Here is a 12,620-nt window from a genome sequence, read left to right on the forward strand (position 1 = left end):
TCATGGCTGATAAGTTTCTCAACCCCATTCTCCCGCCTTCTCCCTGTAACCTTTGATCCCCTTACCAATCAAGAACCTATCTATTTCGGTCTTAAATACACTCAATGACCTGGCCTCCACAGCCTTCTGTGGCAATGAATTCCATTGATTCACCACTCTCTGGCTAAAGAAGTTTCTCCTCATCTCTGTTATAAAAGGTCTTCCCTTTACTCTAAGGCTGTGCCCTCGGGTCCTAGTCTCTCCTACTAATGAAAACATCTTCCCCACGTCCACTCTATCCAGGCCTTTCAGTATTCTGTAAGTTTCAATCAGATCCCCCCTCATCCTTCTAAACTCCATCGAGTATAGACCCAGAGTCCTCATATGTTAAGCCTTTCATTCCTGGGATCATTCTCGTGAACCTCCTCTGGACCCTCTCCAGTGCCAGCACATCCTTCCTGAGATACGGGGCCCAAAATTGCTCACAATATTCTAAATGCGGTCTGACCAGAGCCTTATACAGCCTCAGTAGCACAATCCTGCTTTTATATTCTAGTCCTTTCGAAATAAATGCCAACATTGCATTTGCCTTCCTAACTACCGACTCAACCTGCAAGTTAACCTTAAGAGAATCCTAGACTAGGACTCCCAAGTCCCTTTGCACTCCAGATTTCTGAATTCTCTCCCCATTTAGAAAGTAGTCCATGCCTCTATTCTTCCTACCAAAGTGCATGACCTCACACTTCCCCACATTGTATTCCATCTGCCACTTCTTTGCCCATTCTCCTAACCTGTCCAAATCCATCTGCAGCCTCCCATACTACCAGCAAAGCTACTAAAAATTAATTGCATTCTATACTTAGGTTAGTGTCCACCACAGTACTGTCAGTGCTCGAGTTTATTTGAAACTTTATGTATCAGGTATTGTTTAGCTGTGATTAAGTGTTAAATAATTCATGGAAAAAGTAGCAATTTGTATCTGAAGTCATTTGACTATATGTTTCACACTTCCACCTAATTACCTTAAATTTCATGAAACTGTATACTACAACTGAACACTTAGGAGCATATTAACAATAGGCTAATAGGTTTCTAATGATAAAATAGAAAAACTGTACAATCTATCTATAATCTGTTTTTTTAAAAAGAGAGTTTAGCATGCCAGCATAAAATTTAGTTTGTAAACATGAACAAAAGAGCTGAACTCCCGAGGTGAGAGTGACTGCCCTTGACATCAAGACAGCATTTGACAGAGTGTGGCATCAAGGAGCCCTAGCAAAACTGGAATCAATGGGAATCGGGGGAGAACTTTCCACTGGTTGGAGTCATACCTAGCATGGTTGTTGGTGTTGGAGGTCAGCCATCTCAGTTCCAGGACATCACTGCAGGAGTTCCTCAGGGTAGTGTCCTCAGCCCAACCATCTTCAGCTGCTTCATCAATGACCATCCTTCCATCATAAGGTCAGAAGTGGGGGTGTTCGCTAATGATTGCACAATGTTCAGCACCATTCATGACTCCTCAGATACTGAAGCAGTCCATGTCCAAATGCAGCAAGACTTGGACAATATCCAGACTTGGGTTGACAAGTGGCAAGTAACATGCGTGCCACGCAACATGCATGCCACGCAAGTGCCAGGCAATGACCATCTCCAACAAGACAGAAGCTAAACATCACTCCTTGACACTCAAAGACATTGCCATCACTGAATCCCCCACAATCAACATCCTGGGGGTTACCAATGACCAGAAACTGAACTGGACTAGCCATATAAATACTGTGGATACAAGAGCAGGTCAGAGGCTAGGAATCTTGCGACGAACAACTCACCTCCTGTCTCCCCAAAGCCTGTCCACAATCTACAAGGCACAAGTCAGGAGTGTGATGGAATACTCCCCGCTGGTCTGGATGAGTGCAGCTCCCACAACACAAGAAGCTTGACACCATCCAGGACAAAGTAGCTCACTTGACTGGCACCACATCCAGAAACATTCACTCCCTCCACCACTGATGCACAGCAGCAGCAGTGTGTATCATCTCCATGATGCACTGCAGGAATTCACCAAGGCTCCTGAGACAGCACCTTCCAAACCTACGACCTCTACCATTTAGAAGGACAAAAGCAGCAGGTAGATGGGAACGCTATCACTTCAAAGTTCCCCTCCAAGTCTCTCACCATCCTGACTTGGAAATATATAGCCGTTCCTTCACTGTCGCTGGGTCAAAATCCTGGAACTCCTTTCCTAACAGTACCTACACCACATGGACTGCAGTGGTTCAAGAAGGCAGCTCACCAACACCTTCTCAAGGGAAACTAGGGAAGGGCAATAAATGCTGGCCCAGCCAGCAAAGCCCACATCCCATGAATAAATAAAAAGATGAGTGCTAAAAGTATTCACATTACATTTCTCACCCAACAATTTTAGTTACCAGCTGCTGTTTCCCCAAGAATTTTTATTCTCAAAGGCAAAATACTTTGAATGCTAGGTATGACTCCAGCCAGTGGAGAGTTCTCCCCTGATTCCCATTGATTCCAGTTTTACTAGGGCTCCTTGATGCCATACTTGGTCAAATATGGCCTTGATGTCAAGGGCAGTCACACTCACCTGACCTCAGGAGTTCAGCTCTTTTGTCCATGTTTACAAACTAAATTTTATGCTGGTTTGCTAAACTCATTTTTCTTTAAAACAGATTATCATTAGATTGTACAATTTCTAATTTTTGGAATTTTTTTGCATCTTTGGATCTGTTTGGAAATCGGAAATAAAAACAGAAAATCCAGTAAATACTCAGCAAGTCAGACAACATTTGTGATGAGAGGAAGAGAGCTAACATTTTAAAAGGTAATTGACCTGAAACATCAATGGTGTTTCTCTCCAAGATGGTATCTGGCCTGTTGAGTTTTTATTCTTTTTCTCTTACATGCTGCTGGTCACTGGGCTACCTAATACAGTAGATTAAACAGCACCTTATGCCATCCTCAGAATGCTCCAAAGAACTTTTCAGCCATTGACTTTTGAAGTGCAGTCACTCATGTAGGCAAAGAAACAGCAATGCTGCACCCAGCCAGGCTCCACAAGCAGCAACCAAATAATCTGTTGTTGACAATTTTGGCTGAAGGTGGTGTGTAGCCAGGGTAGCAGTACTCATCAAATACTGTCACGTACCCTTTACCTGGACAGCTAGGTGGATCCTTAGTTTAACATCCTAACTGAAAGATGGTAGCCTAACAATGCAGCACTACCTCAATATTGCACTAAAATATCTGATGAAAGTACTTGACAAATATTGTCTTGTGTACTCAGATGCAGAAACCCAGAACAATGACTTACACTCTTGTTGTGATAAGAAACATGAAAAATCTCTTAACTGCACCAAGAAACTGTTATACAGCAATTGTTAGTGAAAAAAAGAAACACAAACTTAATATAGGTTTGACGAGGAAGCAGAAGTCTTTCTTGTGGGTAGCAAATGCAGAATTACAGTATTGACTACAAATGTATCAAGCTCCTGTGAAGGGAAATTTATCAAATTATGAATTGCAGTTCTGTATAGCAATGCACATCTTCAATCTGCATATCATCTGCAAGTTTATGTAATTTGAGGCCCACCTCAGCTATTATCTTACAAGTTAACATTCAGATTAAAGCCTAGCTTGTATAGTCACCACACTATTATTTGATTCTTCAAAAAATGATCTGCCACCATGGTTTACATGCAAGTTTTCAAAAATACAAATACACATTTCACAATGTATTTGAATATTAAATCTAACTTTGACAGGTATTTCAGCTAACTTGAAAATGCAAAGACCACCATCTAGTGGCTGAAAATAATCAGTCATCTACCAAACAACTCAATTCTAGAAAACATGCATCTGCAAGACAAACAGAAACTATACTGCACATGGCTAATAGAATAGCCACTCTATTTTAGGGGAGATGATGGCATAGTGATATTGGTGCTAGTAATCCAAAAACCCAAAGTCTTGCTCTGGGGACCTGGGTTCGAATCCTGCTAGGCAGATGGTGACAACAGATGGTGGAATTTGAATTCAATAAAAATCTTAATTCAATATAAAAACAAAAAAACTGCGGATGCTGGAAATCCAAAACAAAAACAGAATTACCTGGAAAAACTCAGCAGGTCTGGCAGCATCGGCGGAGAAGAAAAGAGTTGACGTTCATGAGGACTCGAAACGTCAACTCTTTTCTTCTCCGCCGATGCTGCCAGACCTGCTGAGTTTTTCCAGGTAATTCTGTTTTTGTTTTTAATTCAATATAAGTCTAACAAGGGTCATGAAACGATTGTCGATTGTTGTAAAAACCCATCTAGTTCACTAATGTCCTTTAGGGAAGGAAATCTGCTGTCCTTACCTGGTCTGGCCTACATGTGACATCAGACTCACAGCAATGTGGTTGGCTCTTAAATGCCCTCCGAACAAGGGCAATAATTGCTGGCCTAGTTAGTGACACCCACATCCCATGAATGAATAAAATAAAAAAAAAGCTATGAATCCAATTATTAAATGAAAGCACTGGAGGGGGTGGAGGAGATTCACCAGGATGTTGTCTGGGGATGAAACATTTAAGTTATGAAGAGAGGTTGGATAGACTTGGGTTGTTTTCGTTGGAGCAGAGAAGACTGAGGGGCAACCTGATCAAGGTGTACAAGATTATGAGGGGCATGGACAAGGTGGATAGGGAGCAGCTGTTCCCTTTAGTTGAAGGGTCAGTTACGAGGGGACAAAAGTTCAAGGTGAGGGGCAGGTGGTTTAGGGGGGATGTGAGGAAAAACTTTTTTACCCAGAGGGTGGTGACTGTCTGGAATGCGCTGCCTGGGAGGGTGGTGGAGGTGGGTTGCCTCACATCCTTTAAAAAGTAGCTGGATGAGCACTTGGCATGTCATAAAACCTGCTGCCCCGCCGCTCGCCGCCCCCCCCCCCACCTGTGCGAAGAGGCCTCAGGCAACATGGAGAGGAAGGGAACAGTGCCAAAGCCACTTGGCCCAACACTACTATCAGTCAAATAAGATGGGTAGAAGAAAATTGCACCCTGCCCATCTTGATTTCAGTAGGCTTGGGCAGGTTCATGTCCCCTGCACCCCAAATGCTGGGCAAAACGAAATGTTAGCTCCTAGGTCGCTTTTCAATAGAACAAAGAAGGATAAGAGAAGTGAGAGAGAAAATATGAATTTTTTAAAAATAAGGTAAATAGTGAAAAACATTTTACTAGTCAGCGAGTTGGTGGGGAATATGTTGAAGATCATCACTAAAAGAACAAAGGTTAGAATTTATTTTATCCAGTTGTGTTTTAGGACATATAAACTGTGGTGCAAGCAGAATCCATAATAACTTTTTTAAAAAAAGCAAAATACTGCAGGTGCTGGACAGTGCTAGAAATGCTCAGGTCCTGCCGCATCGAAACAGAGCTGACGTTTCGAATCGAATAGGACACTCCTTCAGAACAGAATTATTAAATGGTTCCTTTTCTGTACGGCATAAATATGAAACTAATAGCATGCCACCAATCGTGGAAGGTTCCACAACAAAATTTTAATCACAGTTATCTGTAAGTTTAATGCTGATCAATGAATCCCTAGGCATGATAAACAAGACTCAGAATGTCAGGTGAGATTAGGGACGAATGGGTAATTTTGAGTCTGCATTGCTGGTGGAGGAAGCCTTGTCCACTGCCAGTGTATATTACAAATTTGGGCACAGACTACCCATGATTGCCTGACCATCAATGCATCACAGGCTCAAAGCTACTGGAAAATGAAGTTGAAGATTAACTTTTTTTAAAATTCATTCAGCAATTATTGCTCATCCCTAATTGAGAGTTGGCCACATTGCCGTGGGTCTGGAGTCACATGTAGGCCAGGCAAGGACAGATTTCCTTAAAGGTGAACCAGATGGATTTTTACGTCAATCGGCAATGGTGTTGTCATCGTCAGACTTTTAATTCCAGGTTTTTACTGAATTTCAAAAGGGTGGGATCTGCCTGGCCCATCTTCACTTTTCTAAAGAAGCAACATTCCAAATAGCCACTGTAGATGCCAATGGAAAGTTTCACATGAAAGATTGTTACACAAGCCTACCGTAATGGGTATCCTAGCTAAAATTTGGATGTGGCTAAGGAATTTGCTGAAGGATAGAGAAGTATTGTCAGATGGGGAGGGTCAACATATGCTTAGACCCCTACTGTCCCTAATCTACAAAATGAGCTCAATTCAAAAGTCCATTGTGAAGATCTTTAAGTTGTGATGGGAGCAGGCCTACAGAAGGACCTAGTCAAAATTTGTAAGAAAGGAACTAAGGCAGTTAAAATTAAACAAGTGCAACACATCAAAGAACAAATGGGGGGAATTAATAAATGATATCAGTTTGGAGAAAGAGTCTGAGAACAACAGATGACTCAATCTTTACCAGATCAACTCATTGAAAAGCAACAGTCACAAAGCAAACAAAATGCTCAATAGAGTAAATCAAAGATCATTGTGAGATACAAGCTATGCAAAGCTCTGTCTATACTAAGTACTGCATGCAGCTTGGGTCATGAAGGCATAAGAAAAACATCCAGAAGTACTGGAGAGGAGGGCCATAAAACTAATCCCTAGTGCTAGGTTATGAAGAAATATTAGAAAAACTGATGTCAGCCTTAAAAGAAAGCAAATAAGAGGCAAACTGAGCTACAGTGAGTAGCTCCCTTATCTCCAAGTCAGGAGGTTGTGGGTTCATGTCTCACTCTAGTTACTTGAGTACAAAATCTAGGTTGACACTCCCAGTGCAGTATTGAGGGAGTGTACACTGTCGGAGGTGCCAGTTTTCGGATGAGACAATAAACTAAAGTCCTATCTATCCTCTCAAGTGGACTTAAAAGAAAAGCAGAGGGTTCTCCTCCATGTCTTGAAACTTAATATCCATCTCTCAACTAACACCACCAACACACATTATCTGTTCATTGTCACATTGCTGTTTGAGAGACCTTGCTGTGTGCAAATTGGAGGCCGTGTTTCTTATGTTACCACAGTAACTACACTTCAAAAAAGTACTTTATTGGTGGTAAAGCACTTTGGACGCCCTAAGCGGAACAGAGAAGGGTAATTCTGAGCACTATTTCAAGTTAATCTATTATTGTCAGACAACAGAACAAAAGGTACAAGACTGGTAAAGGACTGATGTCTGCCAGCACTTTTCAGGCAAAGCGTTATTCACCTTTGGAATAGCCTTCCGAATGGAACAGTGGGAATAAAAACTTAAGTCAATCAAGAAGCAATCAGGTGAGATGTTTGGAAAACATGAGCTAAATAACCTTGTCTAGAATTATTTCCAATTGCCAGTACTGTACACATTGCAGAACAGCACTGACAGAAGCATTTTCAAAACCTGCATGCAAATTTATCTGTGCAACAAAGCTTACAAAATCTCTCAAGTGGAGTAGTTTGGTTTGGTGATGGTTTTGGCAGACATTGCCAGAGTTTCACAAAGCACCCAATACATACTTCCTCCAGTATCATCACAAAATCAGCTTCCATGTCTGGATTTAAACGACATTTTCCACTTTTAAGTTGTATGTGGTATGCATATCAGTGGTTTGCAACCAAAGTTCTGCCAAAAATAGCCAGAGAATATGTAAAAATTACAACTTGTACCTATAAATTTACTACCCAGAACGCCCATAGTTGTTTTGTGAATTTGCTGATCTAAACAGGGTCACTGCTTTCTGAAGGCAATGCTCTTCATGAAGCGGTTTGAAACATTTGACTACACAAACAGGTGCTTAATATCATTAAAAACTTTCCATTTATTCTTTCACAGTATGCGGGCATCGCTGACTTTTACCCATCCCTAATTTCCCTTGACAAGATGGAGATGGGCTGACTCTTTGATCCGCTGCAGCCCACTTGATGTAGGTACTATTAGGAAGTTCCAGGATTTTTGACCCAACAACAGTGAAGGAACAGCAATATAGTTCCAAGACAGGGTGATGTGTGGCTTGGATGGGAACTTGCAGGTAGTGGTGATCCCATGCATCCGCAGCCCTTGTCGTCCTAGGTGGTAGGAGTCGTGGGTTTGGGAAGTACTGTTGAAGGAGCCTTGGTGAGTTGCTGCAGTGCTTTGCATAGATGCTACCACTGTGCATCGGTGGTGGAGGGAGTGCCTATCAAGTGCACTGGTTTGTACTGAATGGTGTCAAGATTTTTGAGTATTGTTGGAGTTGTGCTCATCCAGGCAAGCTCCTGACTTGTGCCTTGTAGAAGGTGGACAGCTTTTGGGGAGTCAGGGGGTGAGTTACTCACCACAGAATTCCCAGCTTCTGACCTGCTCTTGTAGCTACAGTTTCAGTTCAGTTTCTAGTCAATGGTAACCCCTAGGATGTTAATAGTGGGGTATTCAGCAATGGTAATGCCATTGAATGTCAAGGGGAGATGGTTAGATTCTCTCTCGTTGGAGATGGTCATTGCCTGACACTGATGCGAGTGTTACTTGCCACTTATCAGGCCAAGCCTGAATATTGTCCAGATCTTGAGATGGGTCTGTTAACACCTCTCTAGTTTCGATCTCTGCGAGTCCCCTGGTTTTGCGATTATAATACCCTTACAATGGGGTGTAAGATTCCACAAGGATGAGGGGGGAAACTTCTTTTGTTCTTGTAACTCCTATTGAAAGCTTCCAGGACAGATGGCCAATCCTGTAAGTCATGAGACCTGTAGCAGCCATCTTTTGGTTCAGCAAAAGTCCATTTCAAAATGGCAAAAAATAATCAAGTTTGATATACAGAGTTTTGATTTCTTTCATGTCTTATTGACATGTCACTTACCTTTACAAAATGTTGCATATCCTGGAATATTTATTTCCCAGTCTTGGTCACTGTGCAACAATGTCTCTAGAATGTGGATATCAAACCAATTTATTTCTATTTGTCCCAAACTAGTTTGCATACTTTGTTACAAGTGCTTTGTGTCTTCAAATAAAGAGTTTTAATTACTACTATTATTTGTGTGGATCTTATTTGCTGGTTCACTATCTCCACTATATGGATGGTCTCTTCACAGGTTGCAAGTATCTCGTACCTGTTGCTCATGGCCTGAGGCTCAACCATCACTACATCCAGGTGCCTTATACCTGTCTCATTCACAGTCATACCTTCCTCTCCCTGAAAAGTGACCAACTCAAATTCTACTTAAAGGGATGTGACTGCCTTTTGGAACATACTATCTAGGTATCTATCCCCCTTCTCCGATGTTCTGCAATGTCTGCAGCCCAACTCCAGCTCAACAATTCTGAACCGAAATTGCTCAAGTCACAGACACTTCTCAGTATTACCAAAATCATCTGTGACAAAGGACTGTTTACACACAATCTTTCAAAATGGATTCTGATTAAGGAGGTAGAAGAATGAAATCTGCAAAGAGCAATGGTGTCAATCTTTGAGAGAACAGAAGCTCAGACTCTGTTCCTGGTCATCAGATTCAAACCTGGAATTACAATGGATCCCATATGTCCAAGGCAAATTTTGGGGAATCTCAGCTTCAGTGAAGGGCGAGCGAACAATACTAATCAGAAAGCATTTCCAACTTAGAGGCATTGATAGGCCATTCCCTTTCTCCCTGTCCTGAATTACCATATTCACCCTTATAACAAATTTAGTCCTGGATCAGCTCCAAACATTGCAGCACATCATCTTTACAGGTCTTAGCCAAAAGACAAACAGATGTAGCAAGAAGAAATGACCACCAACATAATTAGATTAATAAACATAAGCTACATTTCACACATCTGACAAAGCTGGCATCTTGATTTTCTTAAATCAATTCAGGCACAACAAGAGAATAAGGAATAAGGAAATTACACAAATTAAGTAAATACTTTGTCTTCACAGAGGAAGATACAAAAAACCTGCCAGACATACTAGAGAGCAAAGGTACTAGCGAGAATGAGGGACTGAAAGAAATTAGTATAAGTAAAAATGTAGTACTGGAGAAATTAATGGAACTGAAACTTCATAAATCCCCTGGGCCTGGTGATCTACATCCTAGAGTGCTACAAGAGGTGGCTGTAGAGATAGTGTATTGGTAGTCATCTTCCAAAATTCTATAGATTCTGGAACAATTCCTGCAGATTGAATGGTAGCAAATGTAACCCCACTACTTAAGGAAGGAGCAACAGAAAAAGTGGGGAGCTACTTAACTGTTAACCTGGCATTAGTAGTAGGGAAAATGCTAGAATGGATGGTGATAATTGACACTTAGCAGGATTGGGCAGAGTCAGCATGGATTTATGAAAGGGAAATCATGTTTAACAAACCTGCTGGGAGTTTTTTTTGAGGATGTGGCTAACCGAACAGATAAGGAATGTGGGTGTATTTGGATTTTCAGAAGGCTTTCGATATAGTCCCACACAAAGGTCAGTAAACAAAATTAAATCATGTAAGATTGGGTTAATATATGGATTGAGAATTGGTTTGGAGAAAAGAAAGCGGGAATAAATGGGTCATTCTCAGACTGGTAGGCTGTGACTAGTGGGGTACTGTAGGGATCAGTATTTGGCCCCCAGTTATTCACAATCTATATAAATGATTTGGATGTGGAGATCAAATGTAATATGTCCAAGTTTCCTGATGACACAAAACTAAGTGGGAATGTGAGTTGTGAAGTGAATGTATGGGCTTCAAGGGGATTTAGGCAGGCTAAGTGAGTGACAAGAGCATGGCAGATGGAATATAATGTGGACAAATATAAATTATCCTTGGTAGAAAATCAGAAATGTGGAGTATTAAATGGTGAGAGATTGGGAAGTGTTGACCAAAGAACCTGGGTGTCCTTGCTCATGAATCACTGAAGGCTAACATGCAGGTGCAGCAGGTTATGAAGGCAAATGTTACAATGGGTTTTATTGCAAGAGGATTTAAGTAAAAATGTCTTGCAATTGCATACAGCCTTGGTAAGAGTGCACCTGGAGTAACGTATACAGTTTCGGTCTCCTTACCTAAGGATGTACTTGCAATAGAGGGAGTGCAACAAAGGTTCACCAGGCTGATCCCTGGGAGGGTGGCATTGACTTATTAGGAGACATTGAAGAGACAGGGTCTGTATTCTCTAGAGTTTAGAACAAGGGCAAGGAACCTTTTTCTGATCAAGGGACACGCACACAGGCAAAAATCAGTCATGGACAACACACATGTAAAGACCAACTTTATTTATTTTTAAAGAGAGAATACAGAAACATTCCTCTCACCCGCTGCTTTAATGTGATGGCTGAGTTTGCTTTTCCTTAGTGAGCTTTGTTATATCTGTTGGCACTGATGACGTTGCTACTTACAACTGTCTTTTCTCTCTCTCGCTCCTTTCTCATCGGTGTCTGTCTGTCCCTCTTTCTTTTCCCACTGTCTCTCTGTCGACCTCAACCCAAAACCAGCCCAGGGCAGTGACTCAAAAATCCAAGGCTCTGGCCAACTCCCAGTTTAATGCTACACCTGGGTGCAGAGCCTGAGCCTCTTCCTCAATCTGCAGGGGCTGAGCCATTGTCCTGGAGCACCAATGGAGTTGGGCTGAGCCACCTGATGGAGCAGGGTGTCTTGCTCCCTTTCTCCCCCGCCCCGGAACACACACTTCACTACCGGATTGGTGGCAGCTTACTGAAACTGCCCTGTCCTGCTCCTAAATCTATGGCCTTGCTCTTTCGCCACAGCCTGGGCCTCTGCTGACTACGGTCATCAAAACATGGCAGTAGCTGGCCCAGAGTGCAGTTTGCAGGGGGGTGGGACCAGATCTTCACCTTACTGCGGGCTGGACGGAAAAGTACGAAAAGCCAGATCCAGCCCCCGGGGCCAGAATTATTTCACTTAGAGGGTAGTGAACCGTTGGAATTTTCTACCCCAGAGAATTGTGGAGGCGCAGTCAGAGTATGTTGAAGACAGAGATCGATAAGATTTCTAGATATTAAAGACATCAAGAAATATAGGGATAGTGCAGGAAAATAGTGTTGAGGTAGAAAATCAGCCATGATCTAGTTAAATGGTGGAGCAAGCCACGGGGGCTGAATGACCTACTCGTGCTCCTATTTCCTATATTCTTAAATTTTAGGAAGCAAGGTGTTTGAATGGAATTTAAATAAATACAAAGTGGGGAAAGAGATGATGCATGAATTCAGTAATTCTGCCCCCATATCCTGACCTAACTGAAATCTTTAAGATCCTGAAGGTGGATGTAGAGAGGATATTGCCTCTTGTGGGAGAATCTAGAACTAGGGGTCACTGTTTAAAAATAAGAGGAGGCCCATTTAAGGCAGAGATGAGGATAATTTTTTTCTCTTAAGGGTTGCAAGTCTTTGGAACTCTTCTTCAAAAGACAGTAGAAGCATTTGAACATTTTTAAGGCAGAGCTAGATACATTCTTGATAAGCAAGGGGGTGAAATGTTAGAGGGTAGGCGGGAATGTGGAGTTGAGGTTACAACCAGATCAGCCATGATCTTATTGAATGGCGGGGCAGGCTCGAGGAGCCGAGTGGCCTACACCTGCTCTTAATTCGTATGTTCATATGACATATTAAGAGGGAATTGAATTTAAAATATATCAGTATCCCTATTTCGTAATTACAAACAACTAGAATATAGTATTAGCTGTTTGGTTTTCAACTGC

The 12,620-nt window shown here is 41.9% G+C and overlaps 1 protein-coding gene across 4 annotated transcripts in view; it reads right to left on the reverse strand.

Annotated features, from left to right (window-relative positions):
• Positions 1–12,620, reverse strand: part of gnptab (N-acetylglucosamine-1-phosphate transferase subunits alpha and beta) — an 82,229-nt gene that overhangs the window by 47,160 nt on the left and 22,449 nt on the right. The gene's annotated exons all lie outside the window — the stretch shown is intronic.

The sequence above is a fragment of the Carcharodon carcharias genome, chromosome 21 (assembly GCF_017639515.1).
Source record: "Carcharodon carcharias isolate sCarCar2 chromosome 21, sCarCar2.pri, whole genome shotgun sequence".
NCBI lineage: Eukaryota > Metazoa > Chordata > Chondrichthyes > Lamniformes > Lamnidae > Carcharodon > Carcharodon carcharias.